This window comes from Mauremys mutica, chromosome 2, assembly GCF_020497125.1.
Source record: "Mauremys mutica isolate MM-2020 ecotype Southern chromosome 2, ASM2049712v1, whole genome shotgun sequence".
Classification (NCBI taxonomy): Eukaryota; Metazoa; Chordata; order Testudines; family Geoemydidae; genus Mauremys; species Mauremys mutica.
Window position 1 is genome coordinate 299,447,914 of NC_059073.1, and position 8,954 is coordinate 299,456,867.

The window sequence follows — 8,954 nt, forward strand, 5'->3', positions numbered from 1 at the left end:
TGAGTTGCTGCTTGGTTTATGATTTATGCTTTTAATTGCTTAATTTTAGTTATTAAGTATACATTTTTTATATCAACACAAAGTCGCAACAACTTCTCATACAGTTCTTTCCCACCCACCTCACACAATCCTCGCTTCTACAAATTTTGCGTTGTTAAAATTACAGCTAGCCTAACTCTTGCTAACCAAAACTGTCTTGCATTAAAATCCCCTACAAATCCCTGTCAGTTCTTTCTCCGCTTCCACAATAATTAAGTTGAAAAGTGAAGAATATCACCAAAGTGTCCCACATGCCCTTCCTTCTCTCTCTCCCCCCTCCCCTTTCACACTCAGAGCCTGAGCACCATCAGAAAAGTCACACCTCTAACTTAAAATCACTTTTAAGGCCTTTAGATGCAAAAAAGTTGCAAATGTAAACACACAAGAGTTGTGGGTCTCACTGCCCTGTTAGCTCTAGAGCAGGGGTAGGCAACCTATGTCACGCGTGCCAAAGGCGGCATGCAAGCTGATTTTCAGTGGCACTTACACTGCCCAGGTCCTGGCCACCGGTCCGGGGGGCTCTGCATTCTAATTTAATTTTAAATAAAGCTTCTTAAACATTTTAAAAACCTTGTTTACTTTACATACAACAATAGTTTAGTTATATATTATAGACTTATAGAAAGATCTTCTGAAAATGTTAACGTATTACTGGCATGCGAAACCTTAAATCAGAGTGAATAAATGAAGACTCGGCACAGCACTTCTGAATGGTTACCAACCGCTGCAATAGAGCAAGTCAGATTTTTTTTTAAACTGGGGATAATTTTGGCAAAAATGAGTTAAAAAAAGTTAAAGATTTTCCATGCAAAATTCTGACTTTTTGGCAAAATTTGAAACCCAAGAGTTTTTTGCCAAAACTTCAGTTGCAAAGTGCAGCCACTCTGTCTCACAGGAGTTGTAGTTGGGATTTCTCATACCTCTCTCTCCTCCTCTTCTCTATACTGTACTCTCATGAAATAGCAGCGTATACGTTACCAACTCTAATTCAGTGTGATAGAACATAGATGGTGGAATGTTTCCCATTTGCTCTCAGTACCAATCTGAAATTCATTAGACACACTCCAGTGGCAAATCTACAACAAGAACATATCTTAGATCTCTTTTACAGCATTTGAGTTGTGTTGGTGCAAGTCATCAGTTTGTAAAGCTTCCTAACCATCATTCTTAATTCACACAGATACATCACGGACAACAGCAGTGCAAACTTCTCCACACTGCAGCACCAATGTTGCTCTGGAGGGGCCATCTCTCAGGGTGTTTTCCATGTCCATTTGATCTGTGGCATTTCTGCCAAGAATGCCCAGAGGGTACCAGTATAGCCAAGTCCAGTGGATTTCAGGATGTGGACCTTGCTCACTGGAAACTAGACTGACCACAGGAATTGATTTTACATTGATCGCCACAAGTCACCCGATGATACTAATGTCTAGGTGCTTTACTCCTAGGGGCCCGAGCCAGTTTGGAACCAGTAATCTGCCAAATAAAGAGGAACTCCTTTCTTTCTAGACCTTCTCCCCTCCCCCATACTATTATATAGCTCTGGTTTGAAAGTGTGCTCCCCCACACCTCCCCTTAGAAATTTTCAACAAATATGAAAACGTAAATTTTCCACAGAAAAATTCAATTGATCACAAACAAAACATTTTGGCCAAAAATGGGAGTTGTAGCGCCTCATGGGAGTTGTTTGCTCCTCACGTCCTAGTCTCCTCCATGGCCAGGATCCCCAGTAAGACTGTAGGCTTGGTCTACATTCCCAATTTATGTCAGTATAACTACATTGCTTGGATTTTCTACACCCCTGAGTGGCAGTTATACCAACCTAACTCCCATTGTAGACAGCACTATGGTGACAAGAGAACTTCTCCTGTTGGCATAGTTATCACCTTTTGGGGAGGTGGATTAACTGCACACTTGAAGACATTACATACTAAGCACTACAGCAGCGCTGTAAGTGTAGACAAGCTCACAATCTCCCCATTTGGTGAGTGCCGGAGTCCCTGGTTGTGGTTCATTATGGGAGATGTAGTCCAGCTATGGATCCTGGCCAGTAAAAAAGAATGAGGGACACAAGGAGCAAACTACAACACCCATCAGGCACTACAATGTCGAAATTCTAAATATTTAGACAAAAAGCCCACCACAGACACTTTTCACCAAAAATTTCATTTACTTGACAACCCAGTTTTCTCTTGAAAAAACAGTTCTGATGGAAAATGTTTGACCAGCCCTAACATTAAACTAATTATTTTTGCAGGCAGCACTGTAGTCCCTCCCACCCCCTTTGTCAATGACAGAAACAGCTCTGGCTGTGCAAATAGCTTGTATGGAAAATGCCTTATAGAGGAAATAGCTTTTAGCTGGCTGGGGTCTTGGTTCAGTAGGAACTCTAACAGTAGTGTGCCCTCTACTGAATCGACACCATCCCCACTTTCTGGAACACGTAGGGTTTGCTTGGGGAGGTCGCCAAGCCAAGTATTGAGCTGGCCTAATCCTGTTCAGCTTGTGTGAGGGGACAGCAATCACAGAGCCAAGTGGTACAGGGGGACAGAGGGCAAGTTTAAAAATAAAAACAAAGGGCCTGAACCTCCACTCACATACAATTGTGTCAATCAGGAGTAACTCAAATGAAGTCAGTGTGAAACTGGAGTATGTATGTGAGAGGAGAACAAGGTCCAAAGTGACATGAAGGAGGAAAGGCGTAAGGGGGCAGACTCTATCCCCCCACTAAGGAGCATTTACACCACACTGGACTCCTTAGAGCAGGAGTGGCCAACCCGAGCCTGAGAAGGAACCAGAATTTACCAATGTACATTGCCAAAGAGCCACAGTAATACGTCAGCAGCCCCGCATCAGTTCCCCGCCCTCCCCCCAGCTCCCAGCACCCCCCGCCCACCGGCAGCCCCACTGATCAGCGCCTCCCTCTCCCTGCACCTCCCGATCAGCAGTTTTGTTGCATGCAGGAGGCTGTGTGCGTGTGTGGGGGGGTGGAAAATGAGGGCACATCAGGCTCAGGGGAGGGAGGCAGGACCTGTAGCAGAGCCAAGGTTGAGCAGCAAGCACCCCCCGGCACATTGGAAAGTTGGCGCCTGTAGCTCCAGCCCTGGAATCGGTGCCTATACAAGGAGCCGCATATTAACTTCTGAAGAGCCGCATGTGGCTCTGGAGCCACAGGTTGGCCACCCCTGCCTTAGAGGTTGTGGAAATGGCTCTTACGACAATACCACCAGTGGCAGGGGGGAAGGTGCACCGTGCACGGGCAGCAAAAGTGCATGCTAAGGGACTGGCTGGAGCACACCATGCTCCAAATGTTAATCGGCAGTGGAGCAGCTATAGCCCAAGTAAATCACAGGGATTGCTCATGCCCAGGGCTATGCTGGCCCCTCAAGGAGCACAGAATCTGGGAGGTGCAAAGATGTCTTCAAGAAAAATGCCTGGAAGAGCAAAATAAAAATAAGAAAGTTCCTCTAGCAAAAACAAAGGTCCCTGTAAGGTGTCTCCGTCTGAACACTTAAATACCAAGGCATCCAAGAATCACTAGTTACTTGTAAAAATCTTGCCCTTGATCCTAATCTAGACTGCTCTACAGGTTGGACCTGCTATAAGGAGAAGTTCATAGATTAGTAGCACTGCAAAAAACATACAAATAGTATCAATATTTTTAGGTCGAACGAAAGAGAATTGAAACATCACAACCACAGATTACAAAACACATTATAATATAAGGTGTCCACTTATTTAGCAATGTAAAGACAGTAAATACTCATTGCCACATATTTGGCATGATGCTGGATTAAGTGGATCACATCACAAGACTAAGTCAGTTCATCTCTTGCAAAAGATATTTGAAGGGTCATCATTAACAAGTTTAGGACTAGGGGGGAGAGAAGAGAAAGAAAGACAAAGGGGAATGTTTTAAATAAATAAATATAAAATGAGTTAATTGAACCAAGTTTGGTTCAGATTTAAATAGTCCCAGATGGTGCATTGTAGCATTGGGGGGAAAAAAAAAACAACTCACCATAATGGAAGACTGACACAAGTAGAAAAATATCTATTAGTATTTTGGGGTCACTAGGCAATTTTATGTACTATTATAGACTATATCTCAAAACGGTCTATATTAAATTAAGGCCTGCATGTGACTGACTATTGAATTTTAATGGCATGTTTATATTTAATATACAATATGTAAATCAAAAGAGATAGCCATGTAAAGTTATGCCTCCAGCTTTAATCCTATCTAAATTAATTCCTTATTGACATTGTTAAAATAACTATGTTCCCCATTTTTAATCACACAGACCTAAAAACAATGGGGAATGAAAATAGCAAGCAACATAATGAAGACTTGGAAAAAGGTCAAAACATTTTGACAAGTGCACAGTGTCTATGGGATTCTCTTCCTCTTAAGACTATTTTGTCCCAAATGTCCAGGGGATCTGCAGGCTCTTCAAAGCATTTGGGATGAAAATACAGAGGTCCCTGGCACCATTGTGATGTTACAGTGAGAGAACAAGCCATCATAGGAATGCATGCAGGATCATGCTACATAAGGATCTGTCTGAATAGGAAAACACCAAGAAAAAGACAAGTGATGCAGGAAACGATGCTAGCGATTCAGCAGATGGCGCTCTTCTCCAAGTCAGTACTGTATCAATTCCCCAGCATGATACTGGGGACACTGTGGTGTTGGAGCGAGGTGCCATCTATCTGAGGAGACATAACTAAAGTCTGTCACTGGTGGTCATTTGTGATCCCTGTCACAAGATTAGGAATACTGCCCCAATGTCCTGGCCTGATTCCAATTCAGGTAATTCCACGCTGCCTGCTGTAGCCAAATTTCCACTAGTTAGGGCTATCAGATTTTCAAAGTGAATAATCAGGACACCTGTTACTGCTCAATCCCTGTGCTTCAATCTGCTCACTTTTTCTCTTCCCTCCCTTCCTTTCTCCCTGCTACCTGCCCATCACACCATGTGCTGCACTTGTTCATTCCCAATCTTTTGTCACCCCTGAAACATGCTCACTTCCATGCCCCTGCAGGATTGCTAATCCCCAGTATTCCAAAATTGAGCCAGACCCAAAACACATGAGACTGGCTTAAAATCACATTGGGGTTTGTGTGTTTTTAAATCACCCAGGGTTTTGCCCTGCCTTCTGATTCTGGAGCTTTTAGGAAGGAAGCTGTTCCAACCCCAGTATGTCTCTGATTCTTCAATGGACACACGCTGGGGGTGTCCAACCAGGAGTGCAATGACAGACACACCACATTCTCTGCCCTCACCCGTGGGAGTGGGGGGAGCTGTCATTCTGCCCCACTCCATCCAACTCAGCTTCCATTCTCCTGCCCACTTCCCCCATCTCTCATTTCTTCCTCTCCTAGTCTCTGGTCCTGCCCCACCTGTTCTTTGCTAGTCTCACATTCTTCCCTTCTGCCATGGTCTCTTAAATTCATCTATTCCCCCTGCCCCTCCGTTGCAATCTCATCTCTTTCCATCCTCCCACTCTACACTCTATATTACCTTGAATCTATATCCTACCCCCAATCCTCATTTCTTGCCCTCAGTTCCACCTCCTCACCCCCCAACCCCTCACTACACTCTTTTCTCCCTGTCCCCAGTCTATCTTTCTGCCCTTCATCCATTTCCAGCCCTTCTTAAGTCTCCCTTCCCCCCCCCCACCTCCCCTTGCACTAGTCTCCTTCTCTGCTGCCAACAGTCATGAGAACGAGAATCACAGTGTCACTTTCTTCTACTGAACAAGGAACTTTGTTAGAAGACAGGAAATAGTATTGTCCTTAAAGCTGCACTTACAGTGTCACTGCAGAGCTTCTGCCTAGAACCTTCCTTAGGCTCCTCTGGCCTGCCTTCCTGCTACAGATTTAAAGACCTAGCATACCTATCCTCACATCCACCCTACATAGCTGGGAAACCCATTGGTAAAGTGCCTCTGTAGTGACACATTCAGGATGAATACCTGCTACTGCTGCCAGTAGAGGTTCGTGCTGATGACCCAAAAGTCAAGTATTCCAAAGTCAGGAAATACAACATTAAGGTTGCCCAGGCCACATCAGTTTGCCTCCCTCGTGCCTACGCATTATGGTAAGGTCTTAGTTAACATGATCACTTACTATTTTTGAGTGCTTGACTTTGCAACTGTAATGGTCTTTTAACACAGGCTATTTTTTGATGTAGTATATAGTAAGGTTGACAGTGACCAGAAAACGTTAGTTTTAAAGTTTCAGTACCGTGGAGGAGTTTGCACTAGCCATGCTTTCTTTACCTATTCTCTGCATAGAGAATTTCAATCTCTTGCACTGTCGTTCAAGTCCTATGAGATACATAGATCAAAAATATTTCATTTCAATCAAGGGGGAAATATACAAGTTGCCCACAAGAGTCTTAAAATCCATCGAGCTACTTATGATTTATTTAGTAAATGTTTGCAGCCCTCCCATATCCCCTACCCAGGTGATGGTCGGTATCAAACCTGAATCGGCTACATAGCAGTACATAGCATCAGTAGGCCAGTTCCATGGTCAAGCCTTGTGAAAGGACACTGAATCTGATGGTTTTTTCAGAGTGAAGATATGCTTGATTGATTAACATTAGATCTTTATCTAGGCATGATTCATCTCTAGCCACTGATCACTCAACCAGCTTGATAAAACCCATCTCTAGGACAGATTTACCCATTTAATCACTCTTTGGCATTCACTCTTTTAGGCTATATTGGCCTGAGAGACTTTCCAGGAAACATTTTGCCCAGAGACGGACCATTTAGAACCCTGTGTTGTTATATAAGTCACTGAAGTCATCTGACCAATTGATGTGTATTATACACTGTTGTATCAAGCAGGCAAGGTACTAACAAGCTTCAACAGGACTTTATTTACAGTGGAAACCCCTTTACCAAGCTGCTGCTGCACCCTCTGTAACTCTCACTCAGCCTCCTCAACTCCTCCCCCCTCCTTCCTGTTTCTTGTCCTTTCAGACTCCCAACAGCCAGTGCTCCCAGTTCTAATAATTACAAGCAACAGCTAAACACCACATACACACTCCTAATTGTACAAGCTGGTAACCAGTACACAACACATGTTGTTGATACACAGCATAGGCCAGATCCTGAAGTCAACAGGACAAGGCAGCTGAAGAAATCAAGGAGAATTTAATCCTGTGTGTTCTAAGATGTCTGTCAATTCGGGTATGTGGTGGGAGGAAGGAAATGAAGAGAGAAATGATACTACAGAGAACTAAACACCTCAATAATTAGTCTTGTCTAGTGAAATTCTTCTTAACTGTGATCCAAAGCTGGGTATAAACTAGGTTCACAAAACAATAGACACACCCTAAAGTGGAACCAAAAGGAAAATACTAGTGTCTATCACACAGCAAACTTGACTACAAAAGATAGTCAGACAACTTTACTGGGCCCCTATCTAAAAGGTTGGTGGCAGATAGAATCAACTGAGGTGAATAGCTCTGAGCTATAGCTATCCACATACCTTCACTCTAGGTGGGTCATTTTCATAGCTGCCTAAAAAAAATCTTGCTTTCATTTGTTCAGTTAAAAGTGAACAAAGACGTTGAGAATCTTGGTCTCACCAATACATGGATTGTGTTTTCTGAGGATGGAAGAAAACTGTAGACCAACTTTAGCTCTTACTCTGTATTTAGACTGGTGTCACTAATTCCATTCACTTTCAGTGGAGTCACTTGTGATCTCACTTGCTGGTGTAAATGCAGAGTGGCTCCAACGGAGCTACTCTAGCTTGACATATATAGTAAGCAGCCTTGTTGGTTTTCACAACTTGCTCTGAGAATAGTGCCTCCTTTGAAAGGGTAAAATGCAGAGTCATATGAGCTGCTCACTTGGAAAGTACAGCATCTCAGACACTAACTGAATTAAAGTGTGTGGTTATAATGATTAAGTAGTGATAGGCTCCAACCAAACCCAGATCCACAAAACGCCACCAAAGGCTGGATGGGTTCAGAATCTACAACTGGCTCCAGATCTGAATGTCTTACCTGACCTGTGTGTCCCTAAGAGCTCAAACACTCCCCCTTCCCCCTCCATAGCTAAACATCCTGAATAGGTGTTGGGGTGGGGGGTGGGTGTCAAAATCCAGATCTTTATTCAAGTTTGTAGCTTGGACCTATCTGTATAATCAAATGGCTTCTAAAGATGGCACCATGTTCCAGCCCCTCTCTGCATTGGCTGAATCCCATCTGCTTAGTTTGCTGACGGGCCCAAGTTTGTGTTACTGTCAGCACTGCAGAGCCAACGTGGCTATGGAAAGGTGAGCTACTTTTGCATCTGCCTTAGGGGCACACACACAAAAATTGTCTGCTACGTTTTTGCTTCTCTCCTCTGAGTTGCTGGTTAAGATGAATGCAACAGGAAGGATCACAGTGTGAGTTGGAGACAATTGGCTGCATTTGCAGGGTTTAGTTTGGCTTGGAAGCGGAGCAAACACGATGGAAACGCTATCGAGAGGAGAACTACATGAGAGCAGGCTGTGAAAGTGTTGGAAAGCAAAACATCCCAAGGCCCCCACTCCAAACAAAAGCTATTAATGCCACCCCCATCCTCTGCAGCGTGTTTAGAGAGCACCATGTACAACAAACTGAGCAAACTCCCCTTAATGGCTGCTACAATCCCTTGTGCAGAGGGCAAGAGGCCTATGCACCATTTATATCTCCATAAGTCCCCATGGAGACATAATAGAGTATCAGGGTTGGAAGGGACCTCAGGAGGTCATCTAGTACAACCCCCATGCTCAAAGCAGGACCAATTCCCCAGAGTTTTGCCTCAGATCTCTACATGACCCCCTCAAAGACTGAACTCACAACCCTGGGTTTAACAGGCCAATGATCAAACCACTGAGCTATCCCACCTGTACCTTACATGCC